General features: G+C 46.3%; 1 long non-coding RNA gene across 1 annotated transcript in view; it reads left to right on the top strand.

Moving 5' to 3' along the window:
* LOC123644664 overlaps nt 1–25108 on the top strand; it is a 100498-nt gene extending 75390 nt beyond the window's left edge. The window contains exon 3 of the long non-coding RNA XR_006737206.1: nt 25063–25108. This is a non-coding gene — a long non-coding RNA (uncharacterized LOC123644664). The remainder of the gene's footprint in view (nt 1–25062) is intronic.
* The last annotated feature ends 1831 nt before the right edge of the window (nt 25109–26939 follow it).

Raw genomic sequence — 26939 nt, 5'->3', positions numbered from 1 at the left:
CTAAAATTATTGTTTCCATCAGTAATGAAAACCTTTATAATTCTGTCCTGAGTTCTATCATCTAATTTCTGAATATTTCCGATTTTGATTCATGCTTTTCTTCCATGTCTTTTCTTAACTTCTCTTAATTCAATTCAGAATAAAAGTTACAGTTTTGATCTGCTCTGTGGGCATATATTTTTGGCATTCTTTCATTGTTTAGGGGGATATTATTTTGCTCATCATTCTCCCTTTTCTTATAATGGTCTTATATGGTATTTGATCTTGGTGTTTTTCTTTTGCTCTTTTTCATATGAATTGAGCGTTCCTAAACTTTTAGGAGACATGGTTCAGGACAGTTTTTCTACATTCATAGAGCTTTCTCTTCTGTTACTTATATGTAGTGTTAACAGACAAGTGTGAATTCCTGAAATGTCCTAATCCCTAAGTCCCTTCATGGGGACCTTCTCTGATGGTGGTCTCTGTCGTGTTTAATTTTGATGCCACCGCTGGTGATTTTTCCTCGTTGTGGTCCTGAGTAGGAGGGGAGCCCTGCGTTCCCTCCCGAGAGTCCGCACCGCCGTGGTGCTCACAGAGACGCTCTAGCCACCATTGCTGTAGGCAAAACCCTTCCCGGTTTCTCTCGTCTGTTGCCTTGCCAGGCTTCCCTGGGAGTATCTGTTCGTTATTTGGGGGCTCTCCTGTTCTCGGGTTTCCTAGGCACCCCGCTGCATCCCCTGGTTTCTTCTTCAGAGTTTAGGACCACACAGGTCTTGAGGCTGTTCATAGTTCTTACCTTGCTTGTATTTTTGTGTTTGTGGGGAAACATTGCCATCTAGTTTTGTTGCAAATGTCCGTGTGTTTTGGGTTTTAATGTATAGTTGCTGTACTGCTTTTATGTAGGCATTTAGGGAGATTTAAAAGCCACTGACAATACTGCCATCTCCCAAATCCTGCCTTGTGGCTTTGCTTGTTACCTGTGCCCTGGGTTGGCTGCAGCTGAGTCCCTCTCCCCCACTCCTGGTGGTTTACTGGCCTTGATCTTCACGTGGCGCCCTCCCTGTATGCATGTCTGAGTCCAGACTTCTCCTTGGTATAAAGACACAGTCATGTCAGACTAGGGGCAAACTTGGGAGGTTTGTGTGCTTGGCCCCAGTATAATTTTCTGGAAGATCATTTGAAGAGCTGTGGTGTTCATATTGAATCTGCCCGTGTCCTGGTTGGCACTGATGAGACCAGACTGGATCTTGGATGGCCCCATGCTGGGCCTTGCGTGGTTCTGACTATACCAAGCCAGTCCTGACCCATCACGTTGGATTAGGAGAGAAGTAGGTTCAGTGCAGTAGGTTTTCAGGTGGTAAAGCAATTTTAACCTTTTGTTTCAAATAAAAATGAAATATCTTGGGCTCTCAGTGTAGAGAGAAAGAGAAACAGAGTGTTTGGAAACCTCTCCCTCAGAAATCAGCAGGCATTCCACCATGTCAGGTGGGAATCATCAGCTTCCTGCCCCCTTGGCTCTGAAGAAAAGGGTTGGGTGAGGCATCCAGAGAACAGAGGTGACATCTAGGATGCTCCTTGCCTGGTGACATGCTTTGCGCATGTGACTGGTGAAGAGACCAAGGGTTGAAGGGGCCAAAAGCTTACAAAATTCTATGTGGGGGCTGAGAAGCAGACTCGGTTCTGAATCATTTTGTAGTTCCTGGAATGTTCCCACTTAGGTGTCAAAGCCAGAATCAGAGAGAGCGAAGTGCTTCCTCACGAAGCCTGTCTGAGGTGTTGCGTCTGCTGAGGAAATGCCAGCTTCTCCCAAGTGGGGCCGGATGTGCAGGGCCTGCTAACTGCCTGCCGGCTCTGTGAATTCATGAGTTCCAGAAGCGCCCTAGACCCTTCACTGCTTGTTCAAGACGAAATATGATTTTCAGACTGGACAGCTTTGCCTCTTGTCTGTTCTCGTGTTTTCCTTCATGTGCCAGAACAATATTAAACCCTTCCTGCATTATGCTGCAAAACCCAAATAGCACAGTTCACACTACACAGCCTGGTGCAAAATATCTGCAGATGCACATGCCGGTGGTTTTGAAAGGAATACATAGAGACACATAGTTTATGATTCCTCGGATTATTATTTTATTATTTATAGCTATATATTCTATATGCAAGTATTTTAATATAAATCTATTATTTATGTAATATCTTACATCATATAACATATTGTAATTAACATAATAGAAATTATATGATATCATTATTACAATTAAAATAATAGTAATTTATTTTTATTATTCCTATTAGTATTTTTAAAGGGCAGTTTTGGAAATACTCTACTTTTTCTGTGTGATAAAGTCCAAGGCTACATCTTGCCACTTTAAAGTGACTGTAAAACCCATCCGAATGTCACAGCATTCTAACAGTTGTCAGAGAGGCTACTTTCAGAAAACTTCATACAATATGAAGGGGAGCAAGAGCATCCTGATTCTTTTTCTTTTGCTGAATGAAAAAACAAAACAAACAACAAAAAAAAGCAAAGCCCAGCGTGAGAGGTAAGTAGGGGAAGGACAGAAAGCTGGTGAGGGAAGCCCCACCTCAGTGCCACCCTGTCTCATTCGCACAGCCACGCGTGTACACGTGCGTGTGCTCACACACACAGCAGACTCGTGTTTTGAATGACCGGGCAAATCATGTCACCGGCGGTTGTGCCTTGACATCTCCTAATCTACATAGAATCCCCCTCAGACCACACCTGACACCCGGGACTGCCAGTGCAGTGATCCCCGAGCCCATTTCACTGTCACCGTGTAAATTGCTTCTTCCATTTTCATTTCATTTTACGTCAGTTTTCTTCAACAATTAACTATCCCAGGGCTTGTGGTATATAAAAAGCTTGTGCTTTTCCAATCTATTTTTGATGGGTAAGAAGTTGTTGTTATTCAAGATTTCTTTTCTGTCTGTGCTTGCAGTGTTTTTAAAAAGTCATGATTGCATAAAGAGAGATTCCTGTAGGTTCTTTTCTTCGCAGTCCTGCTCATTCAAGGGCTGTTTGTTGGCACCAGTTCACTAACTTTTTCGTTCCCACCTCCCTTGCTCATAGCTGACTGACGACCTGCTCTAACACTAGGACCGGGAGGCCAGAGCCAGAGCCCGGTCAGGATGGTGCGTCAGCGAGGGCAGCAGGGGCCTGGTGCTTCAGAACAGGGATGGCGTTAACTGGGGTTGAGTCTCAGAAAGGGAGGGTCCTATTCACGTTGAGAAAAGACTTAGAACAGGTCTGAAATGTAGTGACTCAGAGTATTGGCTTTTTTTTTTTTTTAATAGTGACAGGGTCTTGCTTAGGGTCACCCAGGCTGCAGGGAAGTGGTATGATCACAGCTCACTGCAGCCTTGAACTCCTGAGCTCATGTGATCCTTCTTCCTCAGCCTCCCGAGTAGCTGCTACTACAGGTGCGCACCACCATGCCTGGCTGATATTTTTAAAATTTTTTATAGAGATGTAGTCTTGATATGTCACCCAGGCTGGTCTTGAACTGGCCTCTAGTTATCCTTTCACATTTGCTTCCCAAAGTCCTGGGATTACAGGCATGAGCCACCACACCTGGCCCAGGGAATTGGCTTTTGAGAGAGTAAAAGAGAAGGGCTTGGAAAGTGCATGAGATCAGAGGTTCTGCTTCTGAGAGAAGAAAATTCCTTGGAGAGGAGGGTGTTCCCTGGAGGCTTGGTGTGAAAGGGAAGAAGGAATCAGTTGAAGATAAGGAACTTAGTCAAACAACAAAACATCAACAAATAAGAATGAAAAAGACCAAAGAAGGGGGGAGGAGGAAGAAGAGGAGGAAAACCTCTACCACCCATTAAAGCAAGGATACTTTAGAGGAATAAGAGAAGAGGGTATGACAGAACAAAGTTCCTAAACCAGCCACACAAATCCCCCCTCCCCACTTCACTCCCCTAATCTGCTTTAGATATAAATAGAGATTTGCTGCAGTAATTGTCTCCTAGTTGTCCTCTTTTGGAGAGCCTAACTAAAATAAATAGAAATTTAAGCACACCTAGCATCCATGCTTTGATGCTATAAGAAAAAAAGAATAGAACATAAGTAACAAAATATTTAGGCATGTGAAAACAGCGAAGAAGTAAAGGGACACAAATGAAAAATGATTAACAGGCAATTGTGAATGTGAAAAAAAATACCATGAGTTAACAATTCAAGAAATGAGACTAGAAATGGATAAACAAGAGATATGAAATGGAAGCTGATTAAGGAAAGAAAATGAAGCACAGTATAAAATAATCTCTGAAATTAGTCGCAAATTATAAGGTGCCCCAAGGGGACAGTAGTCATCACGGAAAGTACAGGAAGGCTAGAAATAAGAGAAATAGATAGAAAAGAAGAAAAACAAAGTGACAGTTGAGGAAAGACTCAACATACCTATAATTGGAGACCCTGAAGAACTAGGGTGACAGTGGAACAGAATTAAAGTTTAAAACTATAATTCAAGACAACTTTCCTGAAATAAAATAAGAACTGAATCTACATGGAAATACCGTCTGCTGTCATTCTGGGAATGATCAATGCAAGACATACGCTGTAAAAACATTAAGCTTTAAAGATAACATCAACTAGGCCTCCAGGCAGAAAGACCAAGTCATTTACAAAGGAAGGAAAATCAAGCTGGCATCAGACTTGTGGCAACGACATCCAAAGCAAGACAGCAGTGGCGCAACACTTTTAAGAAATTCAAGAAAAGAGAACATGAGCTGAGGATTTTACATCCAGCCAATAGTTCTTTAAGTGATGCAAGAACTGAAAGAATATTGTGCCCACCAGCCATACTTAAAGAAACTCCTAGAATTAGTGGTGTGTTGGGGTGGGGCAGGCGGAGGAAGTGGTCTGCCCTGCATGCAGGCAATAAGGAGTTGCATCCTCTGTAGATAATTTAGAAACAGGGATAAAACTGACTAAAAGTCAGTCTGCTTTTTGTTATCACCGTGCCCTAGCACTTTTCAACGGTATCAGTCAAAACATGCTCTTCCTGAAAAAAAAATCTCTTGTTGGTCCAATTTCTAAGCAAGTTTTTCCTATTACTGTTGCATTGTAATGATGTGTATAAACTTCAAATTAGCATATTTGTATTACTTTATGCTTGGACAAACATTGCATTCTACATGGCAGCTAATTGGAGAACTCACAGTTGCACAGTCAGCCCCTGACTTACGCAGACTCAGGTACAGGTGTGTATTTTGAGAGTAAGTTCATGACAGTCTAGAATCAAACTCCCTTCAGATACAGTATCCTTCTGTGGTACTCTGTATTCCTCTGTCTATCTATCTATGTATTTAATTATTCTTTTTTAGCCTAGTCAAGCGCAGTAGTGAGAAGAGGGGACAGAGTAGAACAAGGAGTTCGACCTGTAACTGACTGTGAACAATCAAGTGAAATAACTCACTACCTTCGGACCAGCCCACTAGTCATCTGTTTAAACAGTAGACTAGAAATAACCAATGACATAGCACAGTGGTTGTAAAGACAAAGAAACAGAACTTAAGTTTCTTCAATTCTGTCATTCTATGTGACCACCCGGAAATTTTGTGTTTAAAATTTAAACAGGAAAACAGCACAAACGGTGAGATACAATATTTTTGTTTGATAAGTGTGATTTTTAGTTGACACATGAAATATTTTATGGAATGTGAATTGTATCTTTAGGACTGAAATTCATCTTTTAAAATTAAGATGTTCATTATTTTTAAAATTACAGATCAACTCAAGGAAATACTGATTATTACTGGTTATTACGTGAAAATTACTGAAAATGTTTTCAGTCTCATGAGGATGGAGGTGTTAAAAATGTTCCCCTCTGGGTGTCAGGTGCATTATATGTGCCACATGACAAGGGGACATGCTTCATCCAGTTAAAACGTGATTGGGGCAACTGGCAAAAGTGCTGGTAGTGAGTGTTAAGTGTTTTTTTTTTTTAATTGTATGTATAAGACTAAAACACAGGTAGGGATAAATGTGGAGGAATAGACATAAATGTTATATATACTGACAAGATAGAAATAACAAATAAAAGTAATAGCTGGAGTAGGAGGAAAAGAAGAGAAACATAGAATAGCTCATTGATTGCCTTGCAGGTAAGAAAGTGATAACATTGAAAACCGAATTGGATAGTAAAAAGTGTTGGTATATAAGTAATCACCAAAACAAAAATATAGACCTTCCTAAATACCCAAAGAAATGCAAAAACAAAACAAACTTTTAAAGAGGCAAAGAAAATAGACCACATGGTGAAATACACACAGTAAATATAACACGAAATAATAGAGCTGAGACCAAACCTAGCAGCCACATCAATAAATTAGAGTGACTTTAACCTGCCTATTACAAGAAAAGACTTTTAGATTGGTTCGTACAATGACACCCAGGTCTATCCTGTATGAATTAGTCATAGCTAAAACACAGTGATTCACAAAGGCTGAAAATGATGGGATGGTGTATAGCAACGAAGCCAACACAAAGAAAAAGCAATCGGGGGTTTTAATCCTGATTTCCACCAAGGTAGAATCAGACAAAAACATGAGATGAAACAAAGTAGGACACTGTCTAACGCTACAGGCTGCAATTTGCAGAGAAGACACAATAATTATGGTTATGTCTGCTCCACATACCATCACCATAACCTCCATGAAGCAGGGGCTGTAGGGAGGCAGGGGACGTGGAGAGAGCACACAATTCCAGGACACTGACAGCCATTCCCATTCTGAGACGTGTGAAGGGTACAAAGAAATGTGCCCCAAACATACTAGACTTTACCATGATAGTAGAGAATACAAGTTTGTTCCAAGACTACATGGAACATTTATTAAAGTTGACATATATTAGGTTACAAAGAAAACCTCAGTAATTTCCATAACTTGGGAATAATGTAAATGACATTCTGTGATCACAATGCAATAAAACTAAAAATTACTCGTAAGAAAAAAACCGAATTTTCCCTTCACTTTAGAAAATTATAACATTAAACTCTATTAAATGCGTTCTTGGGTGAAAGGAAATATATAAACCAAAATTGCATAATTTTTGAATATGATGTTAATGAAAACATATCAGTCTGTGGGATACACATAAAGCTGTGGTTATAACCTCAAAAATAAAAATAAACAAATGAATGAATCAATCATGTAACTAAAGACGTTAGATAAAAATAGCAAAGTAAACTGAGAGCAGAATGACAGAAATAAGAGAAAAGTTGGAAATTATTTTATTTTATTTTATTTTGAGACAGTATCTCACTCTGTTGCCCTGGCTAGAGTGCAGTGGTTTCATCATAGTTCACAGCAACCTCAAACTCTTGGGCTCAAGCGCTTCTCCTGCCTCAGCCTCCCGAGTAGCTGAGACTACAAGCACATGCCACCATGCCCGGATAATTTTTTCTATTTTTAGTAGCAATGGGGTCTTGAACTCCTGACCTCAAGCCATCCTCCCATCTCAGCCTCCCAGGGTGCTAGGATTACAGGCATAAACCACTGCACCTGGCCAAGGAAATTAATTTTAGGGATGAGAAAAACAACAAAGCTAATATATACAGAAAACACTGATTTGTAGAAAAAAATCAAGTGGACAAACCTCTATTTAAGTTAATCATGGGAGAGAGAGAGAGAGAGAGAGAGAGACAGAGTACGAGAGTGCACGTGCGAGAGCCACCAATACACAAAATAAGGAATTGTAATGGGAAATAACCCGTAACAAAACAAAGCACATTAAAAAAATCATTAGAAGCTACTTTGCACAATGCCTTGCAAATAAATGTGAAGACCTGGATAGAAAGGGTACTTTTCTAGGAAAATAAAATGTACCCAGACTGACCCCAGTCCAGTAGATGCAAAAAGTTTAAACAAGTTAATTTCCATTGAAAAAAATTTTTTTAAACTCCAAATCTTTATATTTTCACAGGAGAATTTTATTGAATCTTCAAAGAACAGATGATCTCAATGCTACTTAAATTATTCTGGAGCATGGAAAAAGAAGGATAGAAACCTTAAGATTATTCGATAAAAGAAAATTACATACCATTCTCACTTAGGAATATTAATGTAAAATTCATAAATGAAATGATAGTAGAGAAAACCCTTTAACAATGGTTTGGGGGCAACTGGGTAGCCGTTTGGAAAATGGTAAGATTTAATTGATATTTTCATCATATAGCAGCATACATTTCAAATGATTCTAGATAGGTAGATAGTTACCACAAGAACTATAAGAAAGGACAGGTAAATTCTTTTATAATCTGCAGGGAGGGAAAATTATGATTCAAAATCCAAAAGCAATACACGAAAAGGTTGATAAATTCAGTTGCATTAGGTCAGAAAACTCTTTCCTATGAGGGGAAAACACTATAGGCAAAGCGAAAAGCCAGTAGAAAATATTTGCAACTTATGTCACAAAGCATTTCTCTAAAATATAAAGGGTTAATAAAGATTAGAAGCAAAAGACTAAAAATCCAAGAGAAAATGGGCAAAAGATGTGAACAGATAATTTACAAAGAAACAAATGTAAATGGTCTTTTAAGTGTATGAAAAGACTCCAACCTCTCATGTAAGGGAAATGTAAATTAAAATTACACCAAGATACCAGAATTTCTCACTGGTCAGACTGGACAAAAAAAAAATAAAAAAATAAAAAAATAAAAAAATCCAAGTTTGACAACACCCTCTGTTGGTGAGGCTGTAGAGAGAAGCACTTCAGATTGCCCTGTCCCCTGGAGGGGACAGGGCAGCACTGGACCCAGTGCATCCACATAGACCCTGACTTCAGTCACGCCCTCTTCATGAATTTACTTGGAAGACAACGCCCCAAATCAAAATATGCTCATGGCATATGGAGATCTTATTTTAATAGGTCTTCTTTCAACAAAGTAATAGGTATTTTTCTGTAAAGGTATGCATTTTTTACATCAGAACGATTCCTAGGTATCTATTTTTGGCTACTGTTTAGGTGGCATCTCTCCTTTTCTGATTGTTGTTGGGTCTGTGTCTTGATTGGCTATCTAGAAGCCTTGCTGAATAGTTTGTTGAGCCCCTTGGATTTTCTCTGTGGACAGCGTGTCTCTTGGAAATAATGATAGTTGGATCTCAACCATTCATTCCAGTCCTCATCCTTTCATTTCTTTTTGTTTTCTTATTTCTATAGTTAGGAGTCAGAGGACAATGTTAAGCAGAAGCAGTGATGTTTCAAATTCTCATCTTATTCTTTCATTCTTTCCTGTAGGGCCATATCTATCACTCCACCATTAAGTGTAGTGTTTCCTGTGGGCTTGTGGTACATCCTCACTCTGTTAATGAAGTCCTTTTCTGCTCCTATTTGCTGAGAGTTTTTTAACCCCCTTAATTATGAATGCAGGTTGAACTTTATGAAATGGTTTTTCTGCATCGATTGAGATGATCTGTTAATGTGATGAATTATGTGATTGTGATAATAGCTTTTCTAATATTACAGCAAGCTGACATGCCTGGCATAAACACATATTTCATCATGATATGTCTCTTAGAAATTACTGGGTTCTTTTGGCTAATGTTTTACTTAGGATTTTTACACCTGTGTTTATAAATGAGTTTGGCCTGTAATTTACCTTTCTTATTCTGTCTTTCTTTGGTTTTAGTATAGATGTTCTATCAAACCCATAACATTTAGCATTTTATCCGTTTCTTTTCTGGAGAGCAATATATATGAGACTGAGGTGATGTGTTCCTTGATGGTCTTGTTAAAACTCACCTGTAGTATCTTCTGGTTCTGGTGCATTACTAGTGGGCAGATTTTTAAACACTAATTAAATTTCCCTGTTAGTTTATTCAGAATGGGGAAATAAACTTTACCTCACTGGTTGGCTTCCTTCAACACTACCATTTTTCTTCTTATTTGTGTGAGAGCCTGTCTTAGTTTAGGCTGCTATAACAAAAATACTGTAGACTGGGGTAAATAACAGACATTTATTTCTCACAGTTCTGAAAATTGGAAGTCCAAGATTAAGGTGCTTGGGATTCCTGGTGAGGGCTCTCTGCTTGGTTTGCAGACAGCCACCTGCCTTTTGCTGTGTCCTCACACGGGAAAGGGAGAGAGAGCATCTCTCTCATGTCTCTTCTTCTAATCCCATTCATGAAGGCTCCACCGTCATGACCTAATCACTTCCCAAAGATCCCACCTCCGAATGCCATCACATTGGGGATTGGGCTTCAACATGTGCATTTGGGGGGAGCACAAATCCTTAGCAGAACCCAGGATTTTCCTGAATGAATGAGTAGTCATCCTCTGGCCTTGCTCCCTGCCTCTGAGAGCATTTCAGAGGGAGGCTCCTTGGGACCGGGGTTGGTCTATATGAGGGTCTCCTGATTCCATTGACTGTGATTCCGCCCTGTGCTATCCTGCCAACAGGGGAATGCTGCACACGAGAGGCACTGGCTTATTAAGAAAATACATGCAGGGCACATTTCATGGCTGGGGAGCTGGTGCTGCTTCACATCAGCCTCCAGGAACATTCTAGAATCAGGGAAAGTAAGGCCCCTTCCAGATGTGTGCACATCTTGGCCTACAGTCCTGCTCCTGTGCATGACAGGCACACCACCTTTCTAGAAGATGTCTCATTGCCTAGCCCGGAAATGCTGAGCAGCACACAGAAGTGAGAGCTCTACCCACTGGCTGCCGTGTCTCTCCTGCGCATGTCAGGTGTGGGGCAATGGGACCCACGTACCCATCTGCCCCCATCCCTAGTCGAGAGGCAGTGAATAGCTCGGGCTGTGGACACGGACAGACCTTGGTTCAAATCCCAGCTCTGCCACTCAGGGGCTGTGTGACTGAGCAGATAGGACTCACCTGTTGTCCAAAGCTGACGTACGAGGAAAACAATCTGTCTCAAAGGGATGCGGCGGGGTTATGTGAAGGGCTGAGCTACACTGGCTCTGGTGATCAATTTCCATTCGCCCTCCCTCTGTTTTCGTCTTCCCGCTCACTCGAAGGCGAGGGCCCTGTCCCTCTTGGGTGTCTGCCAGGGGAAGGTTCGGATACCCACCAGCTTGTTCGTATCACTTAGCAGTTTGCTGTTACCAGAGTTAGCGTGGCCAGGCTCACCCCAGGCCGGTGGCACATCCAGGACTGGGATGGATGATTTTAATGGACAGAAGGAAGAACAAGGAGTTTCCCAGGGTCCAGCTGTTGGGCCGTGCGGCTTGTTTGGAATGCACTTACGGGAGCTGTGATTGCTACTGTTCTAGAAGGTGGATTCTTTTTCCCACCTTTTAAATCATAGAGCTATTTTGGTGGCTTTTGAGCTGTAATAGAACCAACCGTGAGGATTTTTGTTTGTTGTCTTGACATGGGGTTCATGTTCCTTCACAATAATCTGGCAGGTGCATCCTGGGGAATGGAACGGTTATGCCACATTCCCCTCCAGGGCCACAGGAGGGTGGGCACCAGTTTCCTTCTGCACAACTTGAAATGCAGCAGGCGGTTGAAAGGACTCTGCTCATACCGGGAGTTGGATTGTATTTTTCCAAACACATTAAGAATTTTAAGCAGCTTGAGCTGCTTAATGGGCCTGAAAGCATTTGATTAGTCCAAAGGGCTCTGTGCCCAGCAGGTCAGGGGACATGAAGATCTTAAAATCCTGTGGGTCTTTGTGGCTTCAGCCGGCCCCAGGGTCACGGCAATAGCTGCTACCAGGTCATCTTCCCAGAGTGCTGGAGGCGAGCTGAGCCCTGAGCGCTGTGCCAGGGTGCACTGCAGGTGCACTGCGGCCATCTCTCCACCCACGCCCCGTGCCTGGCGTGGGACCCCGATTCAGGCTGGGCCGCTGGTTCCCTCCCCCCTCCGTTTCCCTCCTCATCTCTCCATGGTTCTCTCTCTTGGACCCTGTCACCTGGCCCTGGCCTGTCACTGGCCATTTTCTCCTGTCCTCCACCCCATATTCCTTGGCATCAAGTAGCTGTTTGGGGCCTGGTCCACTCCTGTCACAATGGGAGCAAAGGTGTCTGTCTGGTGGAATCTCCTTTGGGCCTTTGTTCTGTTTTGAGCCAGCCTGCTCTGACCCGGCCAGGTGTGTGGTCCACCCAGTATCCTTTGATTCGTTCACCAAAGGGCCCTGTCACTGGTCCTCAGCAGGGGTTCTAGGGCCCTGTCAGCTCTGCAGCGTTGCCAGCCATCCTCATGACAGCGAGGCTTCCCTGGGGGCTCTGGGTGGGGAAGCTGTGGGGGACCCTTCTCTTCAGGTGGAGGCCTGGGTTTCTCTCTCAGGTCCTCCCCATCCGTGTTGGCAGGTTGCTCTGGCAGGTGTAGGCCTTCGCTCGGCAGCCAGTGCCGGGCACAGTCCCGCCTCACCACCTGAGCCCTGCCAGGCCTGCATGAGCAGATGGTGTTCCGCACGGCACATGCAGTCTCTCAGCAGGGAGGCTGAGCACAGGGTGGGATGAGCCCAAGGCTCTCTGACCCTGTAGGTTTGTCCCAGGCTGTGACTCTGAGCAGATCACCTACCTCTCAGGTCCTCAGATACTCAGGTCCAAAATGGGACGGGTGGTGGAGTTAAGAGATGATATTTCTGATGCTTCCTTGGGTCTTTACATCAGTTATTTAAAAAAATGAAACAAAAGGGAAAAGGAAACCAACACGACCATAGCCAGCTGATCAGCAGAGCAGTGCTTATTTATGTGGCTAATTAAAAGACAATTTCTTTTTGAAAGTGCCTTGAGATTTTCTGTAAGTACAGGAGTGTGAGCCAGGGTCAAAGCTGTCTTTCAGAGAGAGGGAATGGTGCACAAATGCTCCATGTAAACTAGGTTTTAATTCTGTTGCTCTTGGGCTGGTATAGTCATGTTACCTCCCTGAGCTCAGTTTTTCCATCCATTAAGACACTTGATGTAACAAAAAAACCATCCCACGGTGGTATAAACTTTTCCTGTGTAACTGGAAAGTCCAGACTAACTGGTTTCAGGCAAGGCTTGATCTAGCAGCTTCACCTTGTTATCACAGGTCCAACTTCTTTCTCTCAGCCTTCCCTTTTATTATATCAGCTTCATCCTGAGGCTGGCTCAGTGAAAATATTCTGATTGTGTGTATTTCTGCTTTGGCAATGGAGGATTTACATTTGGTCCTTAAAGTACTCATGTTCTATTTAAAGTCTAGTCATTGGAAAATAAATTGATAAGAATGAACCCTAACAAAACAAAACAGCAAGTTGTTATGACAGAGCAAGACTAGAAAGAGACATTGGGCAACCATTACCAATTCAAGGATTCCCTGATGATGTATTGAGACCCAGCGTCCTACCCAAGCTTGGGGGGGCCTTGCATGGCCACCCCAGGAGGCTGGCATGCAGCCTGCTCTATAGAGGCAGGATTAGAGATCTCAGTAATGGGCCAGTTTCAGTGAAGGCCCAAGGTTGCAGTATTTTCTATGTAAAAATGAAAAATATTGAAACCAAAGACAGCCTTGCATTTGGGTTGAGGTCCTGGCACCTACAGAGGCAGATAACAGGTATATCAAGGTGGGAGGTAACTTGGTGACGCAGGAAGTCATTGCATGTTTCCCACCCATGTCCCCACTCTGCAAGCTGGCCGGAGAATCCCCCTGGGGCCGACCCTGAAATGCTATCACTGTTCCCCATGTTCAGTGTTCATGGGCTACCTGCATGAATTCTGAGATTTGGAAAGTGTAAACATTTCTAAGAACAATTCCAGCCCAGCCACCGTCTCCCTGGGTGCTTTAATGAGCTGTCACATGGGCAGATGACATGCATAGTAGTCCTTGCCTGAGTAGAGCCTTGTTTTGAAAATAAAATTTATTTCCTTGCCTTAATTTTCCAGATGAGAAGACATGTCTCTGTGGCGCGTGTGTGGCAGGCGAGTAATTGGTTTTGTGTTGACAAGGAGGATACTGCTAAGGTCTTATTGTAATATTCAGGTTTGGGGCCATGCACAGCAATTTTGTATTCCTTTTCAGCTTTTGCCAATACATGATTTTCTAGAGTCTCTTCTAGCACACTGAAAAAACTCAAACTCGAATTTGACTTTTCTCTTCGAGGCTGGCATGGGATGCGGAAGCTCTCGAGGCACGTGGCATAGCAAATGAGGCGGCCTCTGGGAGGGGTGACTGCTCCTAGACCCACCCCCACTCCCCAGCCTGCAGGGTGTAGGAGCCACCAGGTCATTCTCAGGGTGGGTCAGAGGGACTTGGCCTGGGATCAGCTCTGCAGGCCGCGGGGCTCCTTCAACCCAGTACCCCCAAGGCAGAATATTGCCTTTTCCTGGGGAGCCGACAATGGAGGATGATGTGGGCCCCGGGCATATATGGGAAGGGTTTTAGAAGTAGATTAATGGGACTTGTGATCTGAAGTACCCAGGCCATTCTGTGGCCCCCATACTGGGCCAGGATCCTGCTGAGGTATAAGTGGTGCTAGAGGACCCCCGACCTGTCTTGGGAATCTAGCTCCCTCTGGGTTAATGAGCTTCCTCCGAAGGCATCCTAGAGGGTGTCCTGACTCTCGTGCTTTGTGTGTGCTATGCTCTCAGCTGACAGTTTGGCTGCTGAGGGGTGCATAGGCAACTAGGTGGGGGATTCTGGAATCGGGTGGTGGAACCCCTCCTGTGCACCAGCAGGGTGCTAGGTGCTGCAGGTGCTGGCCTGGGAACAGGGCCCTCCCCTTGATGAGCTCACAGTGGGGTAGCAAGCAGGCACCGAGGCATTACTGCTAGGGCTGTGAGTACCGGGGCAGTGCTGTGGGGGGGAGGGCAGAGCGGCTGTGGGCCGCAGGCTCTGGTGGCACTAGAACAAGAGCCAGCGTGTATTTCCCACGTGGTGCCTACCGGCATCTCATGGGAGCCACACAGCAACCTTGTGGCACAGGTTTATAGGGGACTATTATTATCCCCATTTCACAGCTGAAAGAACTGAGGCTTGTGGGCACAGAGCTACCCGGTCCTGAACCAGCATCATTATCCGGCCCCCTGACTTGGCCTCTCTGCCTTGTTTCCTCCTGAGGAGGGTGACTGTTGTCCTGAAAGCCAAAGAGGGACTGAGGGAGCACAGTGATCCTTTGGTGTCCCCTGTTTCCAACTCAGAGCAGTTCCTTAGCAGAGAGGTGGGGTATCTTGGGGACAGGAGAGCTGCCTGGGACATCACGTAGTGCAGTGTGGCTCGGCCTGGCTCGGTACTCCAGCGCCCAGTGGCAGGGCTGACTGCCACGCTGCTGTCTGGGATCCTGTTGCAGGGTGACAGCAGGGAAATTTGGGGGCATCACACCCTTTAGGCTTGTGTCTGTCTGAGCTGGGCCCTGACCGGCAGGGGAGGCCCTGGGCAGAGCGTGGCCTGTTGTGCTCCGTGTTGGCCCTGCAGCGGCCAGGGCTGAGCGCGTGCCAGGGCTGAGTGCACGATGCTCCCACAGGAGCCTCCAGCCCTGCTCACGTCCCACGTGTCTCCTTCACAGTTTCCCCTCTTTGTCCACCGGCTGGACTGCGGTGAGTCCTGAGGACAAACAGAACGTGGATCCAGATTCTCAGTGGTCAGAAGGAGGTCAGACTCCTCTGTGCCTCAGCTGAATGCTTTGCAAACAGGAGAGCCAGGGTGGGGTGTACCAGGCATTGTGGTTGTGTGGGTTGTCAGATCGTGGCCAGAAAAATCATCGTTTCTATTAAAATGGATCCTGGGCCTCATTTTTCTTGGAATGAGAAAATGGAGGGAAACAGCACACAGTGTGAGGTTTTGGATTTGTGCTCTCAGAGAGGATTCACAATCAGTGGTCTTCAGTCATTCTGTGTGAATCTTTGGGACTGAACAGACCGGGTCTCCTGGACTTAGCTGGTCCCGGCTGCTTTAACTGGATCAGTTGACTCTGATCAACTCAGCGGGTTCTGAGGAATGAAATGCACTTCTGCTTCCTGGAACCTGAAGGGACGAGAGAGACAGAGAGACAGACAGACATAAAGACAGACATGTTGTTGACCAGGTCCTGCCCTTCTCTGACACCTGCAAGACCTGGGGAAAGCATTTGGGTAGGTGGGCCGCCCTGGGGGTGCCAGACACCCCCATTCCAGAAAGACTTACCAGGGGGGTGTGCTGCCCTGCCTCTCAGGCTCAAGCGCATGCTCTTTTAGCCTGAAATGTCTCCCTGTTTTAATATTTTAATGCAGTAAATCCTCTGCCCTCTCCTCTGGCCAATCACAATTCCCCATGACTCTCCAGCCCTTGGAGGCAGCTTCTCTAAGTTTCTTATCTCCCCGAGGAGAGAAGCCATTCCCGGATTGCCCAGAAGGACGAAGTGCATACCTGTCGTGCACTATTGCCTGTCCCTACCCATCATTTGCAACTGTTCACTAGAGTGTTGAGCCCATCCTAACTGGTGACTGTGACAGACAGTGTTTCCTGTGTCAGCGTTGGCTGGTCATGTCCCGTCATGCCCCATCCTGAGTGCCATGGGCTCTTCACAGCCACTCGGCTTGTGCTGTAAGGAGGAGCTCCACGGACTCAGCCCATACCCAGCAGGTCACTGCTGGCTACTCCACTTTTCCTTCTTATTTTTTAACTAGTCTTTTGGATTAAATTTTTATTATAAAATATTGGGCATATATCTTAGTCTGTTCAGGCTGCTATAACAAAACACCATAGAGTGGGTGGCTTATAAACAGCAGACATTTATTTTTCACAGTTCTGGAGGCTGGGAAGTCCAAGGTCAAGGTGCCGACAGATTTGTTTCTGGCGAGGGCCTGCTTCCTGGCTCATAGATGACCTGGGTACTGTGTCCTCACCTGGCGGAAGGGGCAAGGGAGTTCTCTGGGGTCTCTTTTACAAGGGCACTAATCCCATTCATGAGGGCTCCACCCTCATGGCCCAATCATGTCCCAAAGGCTCCACCTCCTAATACCATCACTTTGGGGATTAGATTTTAACATATGAATTTGGGGGAGACACAAACATTCAGTCCATAGCAGCATACAGAAAGGTAAAAAGAATAACATGATAAACACCTAGGTACCCACAACCTGCCTAAGGTAGAGAATATTACTGTATTGGTTACCTATTTATGTGAAACAAATTATGCCAAAGCTTAGTGATGTGAAACAATATTTATCATCTCACATGTAGAGTCTGTGGTCAGGAATATGGAAGCCGCTTAGCTGAATGGTTCTAGCTCAGGGTAAAGATGTGGTTTGGGGCATCTGAAAGCTTTACTGGGACTGCAGGATCCACTTCTGAGATCCACTACACGTGCCTGTTGCCAGTTCTTTGCCTCATGGACCTCTCCACACGTCTGCTTGAGTGTCCTCGCAACATGGCTGCTGGCTTCCCCCAGCCTGAGAGATCCCAGAGAGAGTGAAGACAGAGCGCCATGCCTTAATGACTTGGTCTCACTGGTCACACACTGCCACTTCTTCTTGCTTCTGTTCACTAGAAGCAAGACACTAAGTCCAGCCCACACACAAGGAGAAAAGAATTAGACTTCAGTTTTTGAAGAGAGTGTCAAAGATTGTTTTATGCATATATTTTAAAGCATCACCGTGACCAATATAGCTGGAGGCCCTCTCCAATTACATCTTCTTGTCTCCTGCACAGAGGTAACCATTATTTGGGTTTGGTGCCGGTTTATAACTTACTACATTTATAAGTGCACTCATGCCTGTTATTTTTGCATTTTGTCCTTAAGCATTATGTAAGTGATATCAAACTGCACATTTTTTTTTTCCTGTGGTGTGCCCTTTTTGCTTACCATTATGTTGGTGAGATTCATCCGTGTGAAAACATGTAGCTGTGGTCCATAAGTTTTCACTGTTGTGTGGTATTTCATTGCGTGTCCATAATACTATTTATCATTCTCCATTAATGGACGTTTAGGTGGTTTCCAGTTTCTTACTGTTATAAACAAGGTTGTCATGAAGACTCATGTGTGTGTCTCTTTGTGAACATGAGTGTATTTGTCTAGAATATTTAGCAAGGATTGGAATTGCTGTGGGATAGAGTATATCAATTTTCGAATTTACTAGAAGCAGCCAAATTGTATTCCAGAGCTGTGGGTGTACTAGTGAGCATTCCCACCAGTGGTGTGTGAGTTTCCACTTCTCCTTTTCCTTGACAACACTTGTTATTGTCAGGTATTTTTAATTTTTGTCAGTTGGGTGAAAGTGTTAACTACATGAGCTCTTAATTTGCATTTCCCTGCCTGCCAATGAGGCAGAACATCTTTCCATATATTTATTTTCATATATTTTTATATATATTTATTATTCTGTGAATTATTGGTCATAGCTTTTGCACCTTTTTTCTATTTTCTTATTGATCAGTCTAATCCTTTGTTAGGTTTAGGTATTATCAATATCTTTTCCCTTTTCTTCCTCCCGACATAATGTAGGGGCTAAGAGCATGGACTCTGGAGCCGCACTGCCAGGATTAAATCCCAGCTCCAGCACTTCCTGTGTGGCCTTGGGCATGCTACTTAATCTGTATGTGCCTCAGTTTCCTCATCTGCAAAATGGGGATGACGACAACCTCACTGTCCACAGTGGGGCTGTGAGGATTAAGAGGTTCGTATCTGTGAAGCATTTAGTGCCTGTCTCAGTAAACACATCTGAACTAAATAAACCTTGATGTGCCAGGCTCTGCATGGTCACGTGGGCCGCGTGTGTGCAGGCAGCGTCACCTTGGCCAGCGCTTGAGCGAGCACTGTGTCCTCGTTTGAGAAGATTGGCAGGCACTGCCTCACTCTGGCTCCCGGCCCTCTGCGCCGCCCTCCCTTCCATGCCTGAGCTGCCTGAATAGCAAACGAGATCCCAGCCTCCCTCAAGGGGACGCCTGGGAATTGGAAGACATCGGGCTCCTCACAGCAAAAATAGAAGCCTCATTTGCTTAGGAGAGAATAATAATGAGGCGGAAAGCCAGGCACAGGCGGCCTTGGAGGGCCCGTCTGCACCCTCTGCTCGTCCTTCACTCCCTGGGGTTGGACGCAGACGTGACTGAGGCCGCCTGCAGACCTTCCCTTTCCCTTTGTCCTGCCTCCTACCAGCACTGATGTTGGTCCTGTGACATGGACAGTCTTGGCACTGAGTTCCAGTTTTTACTACCTCAGTGTTGCACTGTCCACCGATTCCTCTAAGCCAGGCCAGAACTCCAGGAAAGAAGATGGGTAGAACACCGAGAATCCCTGGAGGACTGCGTCAGAGATTAACGCCTCTGCTAATAAGGGCGCAGGGAACCGTGTGTCTGGTGCTGGCGGCTGCACTGGGACAGGCTCACTGGAGAGTAAAGCGCAGTTGGAGCAGAGCGCCTTTGGCGTCAACCCCAGCATTCATCATCAGCGCAGCACCACTGTAAGGAACTCTCGGGTTTATTTGAGAAAGCCTCGAATAATTTTACATAAAAGCAAACATGGAAAAAGTGATAAAGTTAGAGATACTGAACGTTTGGTTTCAGAGCAGATTTCTGAGCTCCAAATGCCAGTTTGGTTTTCGATAAAATTTCTGAGTTTTGAAATAGATTGAAATACTCCACGTCTGTATCCCCAACTCTGCCTTCAGGGTGGCTGCACATGCCCCATGGAGAGGAAACAAACAGTCACCTTGAAAGAGAATTAGTCCCCACCCAGTGACTCTGATCACCCACGGAGAGAGTCTGTGTTCAGATCTGGAGCAGGAAGCAAGGATCTGGTGGCTGAATGTGACCTTCCCTGCATGTCCCCTCACTGCTGGACGTTGACAGATCAGTTTCCGAGAATGGAGCTTTTCGACCATTTTAATGATAACAATTCGTACTTTATTCTTAAGTATTTTTAATAGCGTGTTGAGAAGCCACCATTTCAAACAAAATGATCGTTTTTGACACTTTGAGACCATTGAAGACTAACTTTAAATCCACGTTGTTTCCAAAACATGTATACAAAAGAGTCTTGAGGTTAGTGCTTTTCATTCTAAAAATACAGCTACTTGCCCAGAAGGAGAAAATAATATATGCTCATATTTATAAATAGAGTTATTAGCATTTGAGCACTTTACCTGGCAGCCAGTTAGGGACTCAGTTATTCAGAATTTAAAGATTTTACTTGTAAACGGCATTGTGGTATCCGCTCAAGCTGGACACGCCCAACTTTACTGTCACCATCCCCCCACCTGAGTGCAACCTGGGGCCCCTCTCTGAGCCCAGCCCCTCTTTCTCTGTGGTAACTGGCCTGTGGCCGGTTCTTGGAGTGGTTCCTGGGGCCCCTTGGCTTTCCTTGCCCTGGGAGGATCCTGCTCTGCCTGTCCATGCACCGTCCCTGTGTGTCCCGCCAGGAAGCAGCAGATTCCTCCCACCCCCCCATCCCCTTCCCACAACAAACAGCATATATCCTGGTCTGGGGGAGAGTCTATTCCCCCCGAAATCTCACCCTGGGTGTTCTGTGGTTCCAGCCACACCTGTGGGGACACTGCCATCTCGCTGCATTCCTCCGGGGGCAGCTTGGCTGAGCTGCAGGACCCGGTTGCAGGGGCCTCCTCGTGCTGACTCTTACCTGCCAGATGCCAACCTCTGCCAGGTGCCCGGTGAGGCCAGCCCTGTGCAGTCAGCCTACAAAGTCAACAGAAGCATAAACTCCTATTCCAAGCTTTCTCCCTTGCCAGGGTGCTGACAGCCCTGTGGATACCTGGCTTTGGAGCTGACTGCAGTCACTGGGCTGGTACCGGCGTGAGCCACGCCCCAGCTGGATGTGGCCTTCCGGTGATGCTCTGCCTTTGGTACAGCTGCCCCTTCCCTATCATTCTGGCCGTGGTGCTCCGCACAGACCCCTCCAGCCCCAGCCCAGGGCCTCTGCTCGCGGTGACCAGAGTCTCTTGTCGACAATTATTTCAGTGAATTTGGGTTATTATTGCTCACCAAATTCCACCTGTTCTATAACCAAAGCACAGCATACCAGATGTTTTCAAACCTGTATGCCCCGTGCCCAGCTCATTACAAAGCACAGGGTTGCCCATTTCACTCAAGGAAATTCAGCCATAGCTCTGGGGTCAGCTGGAGGAAGAGATATGAATATAGATGGCAGGGCTGGTCCCCTGTCACTCTGAGGGCGATTCCACTGTTTCTGGGTAAGGTCAGACTTCCCAACTCCACCTAGACTTCCTGCCTCTGTGCTGGACACGTCCACCTGTCTGTTCCCTTGCTCCTCACTCCTAGGTACCCTCCTGGGACAACTTCCAGGTCTGGGAGTCTGTGATGCTGTGAGTGTTGCCTTAGGTTTACTAAGAAAATGCTTGAAAAGATTGGTTCTGGCACCCATTCCCCTGCGCCTGTGCCTGCCTGTGCCCCAGGGCCAGCGTCTCCTGCTTTGGTTGGAGGCTCCTGTGAGCTGCCCTGCTGGGGGTTTGTTGAGGTTCTCTTAGCCTGGGTGTCTCCCCCTCTCGGGCCCCTCCCCAGCCACTTAGGCCACCGTCGGACCCTGACGATTGTTTCTGGATCTGGAACCTCCCACCGACTCACCTGATTCATTAAATCAAAGGTGATCAATAAATTTATGAACTGTCTACTCTGAGGAATATTTAGAATTTCTGTATACCTCTGGAGTCCCTGGAAACATTGGCATTTCAAAGGCTTTGTCTGATCCAGGTCCAATTTATTGCCACAAATTTGCACGTAGCATAATACAGAACCTGTGATGGCGGTTGAAGTGGTGGTGTCCTATGAGGAAGTTAATCAGTCCTGAAACCAAATGCCAACAGCCGCAGCGACAATATTCCTGAGAGAACCAAACCTCGTGCCTGGTATTTGAAGTCAGGCAGCTGAGGGCTGTTCACTGGATGTGTTCACTGCATCTGAGTTCTGATGTGGATTCAGGGCTCCAGGCGAAGACTGCCTTTCTCTCTGCACTGGTTCCGAGGGCTGGAGGGCTGGGGAGCCCCTGCTCCCTGGAGAACCAGTTGTCAGCACGTGGACGGGAAGAGGAAACCCCTGCGCTCCTGCAGCTTTGCATGTGCACGTCCCTTCTGGGAAGCTGGGCTGCAGGATAACCTGTCCCCAAGCCCCCAAACAAAAACGAAGACCTGTGAATGGACAAGCAACGTCAAGAGCGGAGTATTTTAATCTCATGGGTTATCTGTGTATTCAGTTTCCAGCCTGAAGGTTGAGAAGGATTAGATTTTTCCAAAAATTGTTGTGGATTGCCAGAGAAGAGCAGGCTCTGGCATTTCTAATCAGTAATAACTGAGTGGGACCAGGGAAGTGGCCTGGCCCTTGCTGCCTCCAGAGGGGACAGAAAGAGGATGGGGTGATGTGTTTGGCAGATAGAGGAATGGCCAGGCCGGTCCCCAAAGCCCAGGTGTTCTGAGCCATATTTGATTATTTGTGTTCTTTCTAGCTGCTGGGACGGAGCTGGCCCTCCCGGACTGTGTGTGGCCCGGTGGTGACTCGGAGCCAGCTGACCCCTAAGGGTCTTCCCAGGTCTCAAAACCTTCTTGGGCATGTCTTTAAGGTGAACTGTCTGTCCGGGAGGCACAGGTCATCCAAATAACACAAGCCTGCTGTAGCCAATGCAAGCAAGGGGCCTGGAGAGGGCAGGGACAGGGCACTGCTGCACAGAAAAGAAAATTAATATTTTTCTCTGGAGAGAAAGAAAAGTGGTGCTGGGTCCAAGTGGTAGGTGACCTTGCTTTTGAGTTAAAACGCTGCTGGGAAATTAGAGAAGATAAACATGAAAAGAATGCAAATGAGAAACTTTGGACAGGAGCCCAGAGGCCCAGTTCCTCCGCCATCCACAAGGGCTGGTCGTGTGAAGCCTATAAATAGACACTTAAAAACCGATTCTAAATCGAGTTAAGACGTGGGCCTGTTTCCTCTTATGGAAAGGCGTTACGTAAGGTACAGTGCGCTGCCGTTGTTCCCGAGCACTTTGACGGTTCCGTGCCTTTGTTGGGAATCCGTGTGAAGCGTGCGGGGGCCACGCGGGATACAGATGAATGAGACTCTGTCCTTTCAGGAGACTCAGGGGAGGCCGCGGGAGAGCTGCGGCTGGCCGCTTCCTCTAGGCGAGGGGACGGTGTGCGGCCACCCAGGGCAGGGAAGCCTGTCCTCAGTCAGGCCCTGGGTTTCCCCCAGGTGCTTCTGGGTCAGGAGCAAGTGGGGAGAGCGGGACTCCAGGGCAGACAGGGACCACCACAGGCCCAGTGTGGATCGGGGTGGTGCCAGGGGGCCAGGAGGGAGGTGAGGACACAGCAGGTTTGTGCAGAGAATTCCAGCCCGTGCAGGTGGGCTGAGGCTTCTAGGCTCTTCCCTGCCTCCCTTCTTGGTCCTAGCTGCCCAGAGCTAGGGTGGGCATGTCTGGAGAGGACAGGGGCTGGCAGGCCTGACATTCTCACTGATCTGCTTGCCGTCCCAGAGCTAACTTGTAACAGAGTGAGGAGTTGAAGTCCCATCTCCTGACTCCCAGTGAAGGGTTCTTGCTGCTGGACATAACCTTTAGTTCATGCACCAACCCAGAAATGGCTTATTGTTGGAGGACCCCAGATGGCAAGCATGGGGGTGAAGAAGGGAATACTGTTTGATGCTAATGTGGTCCCAGGCTGTATTCCAAGCCACCTTTGAAGCAGTTCTTACTGCCCAAGATTATAAGTTCTTACTGCCCAAGGCTGACGGTGTGGAGGGATTTGCTGATGTTCACACGGGAAGTAAGGCCCACACCAACTCCACTTTGGAAAGTGTGTGTGTGATTGAAATGCTTTATGTGTAGTGCTCACCATGGGTGTGATAAAGAGGCCTCTTTGCAAAGGGCCAGGCTCTGGGAAGTACACAGGGACAGGCCCTGAAAGGCGACAGAAGCGACATAGCCTGGGAAAGACAGTGAACAACTGTGCAGATGTCAAGTTACCCCTGAGTAGAGACAGGCAGATTACAGCTCTGTGGCTCTCTTAACAGGCAGCTTGGCCAAAATGGGAACATCTTCAGCCTTCTAAGAGCTATTCCGGTCACCTCCTTTATATCTGGACCAGAGGCATGTGCACTGGGCCATTTTGGGCGGAGTAAACTCCCCAGTTAAAACCCTCTGCTAGAAATGAGAGTGACCATCTGGCTTGGTTAGAAACATGGTAACGCTGAGTTCAGATTAAACCTTCGTGATGATGTAGAAGCCTTTATCTGCCTGGGCCCTGTTTCCTTCCCCAGAGAATGGTGCCGTTCCCTGTGACCAGGCCCCGGGACCAGGTTGAAGGTGGCCTGTCCACCAGCATAGGTCTTCATGATGGGCTCTCAGCCCTGCCCTTCCCGACAGATGAGGCCCCAGGGGGAGGCTGCCATTGCTATCATTTTGAAAGAAACAAAGGAAGTCCTTTATAACTTTCTGTCTTCAGCCAGACTGGAAGGAGAAGAGGAATATGATGTTTAGGGCAAAAGAACCCCCTCCTCTTGTTCTGCTCCTGCCTTCCTGCCCCTTGGCCTTCTATGACCCTCGACATGAATTCCTGATCCAACCCAAGGGCCTGGCCTTGAAGCCCTTGAGTTCACTGGCCTTCCTCTTTATCTCTCATCTGCAAAGCTTTCTCTGTTCAAGGGAAGCCTGAGAACTGGTGGCCCCTTTCTCCTCCTTGTTCTGAAACCGTCTTGCCCAGGAGGAAGGGTGGGCTGAGACCAGGGCACTGGAAGTGAGAGGTGGTCTTCCTTCCTTTCTGTTTCCCCTACTCACTCCGCACTCCCCTCCCACCCTCACGTGCCTTCCAGACTCAGTCAGAAAGTGGCATAAAATACTGGCTCTGCACACCAGTGGGGTCAAGCTTTGTTACGGGGAAATACATATTCATAAGGGCTTTGAGGAGCTTCATTGAAATGCAGATGGTTTCTCCTTTCAGAATGGTACATAAGCCATTGCTTTATTTGCCCAACACGTTCTTCTTAAGGCAATAATTATGCCATGAATGGCTAAAGAAACATTTTAATTATTTGTTTAGGGTAATTTCTGATCCTCTCATTAGAATTATAATCTGTTCACTTTTACAGGTGATTCAAAGCCTCCCACTCATTTAACTTTTTATACTTGAAGGAGCTCTGTATGAGCACCTGTATCCTTGCTGAAACCAAAGTAATTTCTTCTATTTCCTTCTGCTTTATTCCAGAAAGATTCGATCACCGGGAGGTTTTTCAGGACATTACCAAACCACTTGTTTTCGGTAAGAAATACAAGGTAGGCTTGCATGGAGTGAGGTTTTGCTTCTGACACGGGGAACGGATTGTTTCGCTAGAGGGATGCTACCCTGCAGGTGGAACTGGGCAATGGCCTAGTTCTCTGTTTCCTGGGAACCTGTGTGTATAATTCAGTACTCGTCAGAGCACGGGGAGTTTGAAGCTAGGCTTTGATTCACAGCCAAGGCATAGATGAACACTAGGGTCACCGCTGGGCCCTTATTTTGCCTGGGACTGACGCCTCTGCCCACCTCTCCATGACAACAGCAACACGCACAAGCCCTGTCTGTCCCCTCCTTGTCATACTGGTGTTTGTGTAAACCATAGTCCTCTTTGGACTCTCATTTATTTGTGTAACCGCTACCTAGATTCTTATTTACGTTGAAAGTAGATACATGTCACCAACAGTAGCTAGCCCTTAAAACCATTCACTATCCAATGTGGACAATTGCTAGTGTACTTTGAGAAAGTCAACCATTGTGGAATACCGGGAAGCTGAGCAGAAGTCTAACTTTGATCAAAAAGAGCCTCCTTGGCTTGCCAGGGGGGAAAGATGGCCCCGTGTTGCTGTTGCCCTGTGCATGAAGTAGCATTATAGCCCCCATCACACTGGTGAGTGATGGTCAGTGCTGGGCTTGCTCTTGCCCTGTGGGACCTGTAGGAGTGGAGCCCAGGTGCCAGCTGGGTGCTCAGCACAGGGGAGACTTGCAGGGGGCGGGTTCTGGATTGAAGATGAACTGGCTCCCTTCTTCTGGGCCAGAGATGTGCCAAGTGCCATGGTTGTAGGGAAGTGGTGTTTGGAGAGCAAGGAGCAGAGGACGGTGAGCCAGGCGTGGTCTCCGTATCCTGGTACCCAAAGCAGGTCTCAGCCTCTGGTGGATTCCGTGGGCTCTTATGTATTCTTGGGACGGAGTATCTGCTAGGCTTGCACGGGGCAGCAGTTCAGAGTGTCATACATGGGGAAGTGGTAGCTTTGGGAATCCCAAAGGAGAAGGAACTTTTGCATGTCCCCATGGGGAAGCTCTGACAATTCTGAGGGTGGAGGTAAAGTCTAGCAGCGGCAAGGATATGATTCTGGAGTGTTAAGACCTGGGTTTAAAACCTCCATTTTGCCTCCAGGGCAGCAGAATGCTACAGGTCTTGCTATTTGAAGCAACCAAAGAGTGTTCTTCTATAAAGTGAGGCAGCGTCATTTATTTCACTTTTCTCATGCTGCATCTATTCTACACCTAGGTGAGCTACTCGTAATCACTGTCCCGTGTGTGAGGCAGGAGTTCCCTTGCATCAGGTTGAGGAATGTTCTTGTCACAAATGTCCTGGATTGATGCCGTGGTGGCTTTTGGTGGGAGGCGAGGAGGACATTTACAAGGCATTTAAAAGATGTGGGACCATCAGCCCTGGTCCAAGGAAACAGAGGATGAAACTTCAGAGAGGAGTTGCGTGATTCTTAATGGGTTTGGGTATAAGCTGAGCATTTTCTGAACTTTTTCTCAGTTGTCAGTTTATAAAGTTTGTGAATTTACTTCTGTGCTCTCAACAAAGCCTTTTGTGTTTTGTTTGATTTACTATTTAGAGTTGTAAATATACTTTAGCCTTAACTTCATTAGATGCATCGACCACTCTCAGCTTTGAAAATGCTAAAGAATTTGGGGAGATTGTGTAAAGGGAGATTTGGTTTGTACCCAGCAGTAAGGACAGCTTGTAAAGAGAGATGTTACTTACCAGGAAGCAGTCTCACAAATTAGTGAAATTCCAGACTTCTAGGAGCCCAGGATCAAGCAGCCACCTCTAGGGACTGTCCACAGTGAAA

The sequence above is a fragment of the Lemur catta genome, chromosome 9 (assembly GCF_020740605.2).
Source record: "Lemur catta isolate mLemCat1 chromosome 9, mLemCat1.pri, whole genome shotgun sequence".
Classification (NCBI taxonomy): domain Eukaryota; kingdom Metazoa; phylum Chordata; class Mammalia; order Primates; family Lemuridae; genus Lemur; species Lemur catta.
The sequence above is the reverse complement of the archived record's forward strand: the minus strand, read 5'-3'. Positions and strand labels throughout refer to the sequence as shown.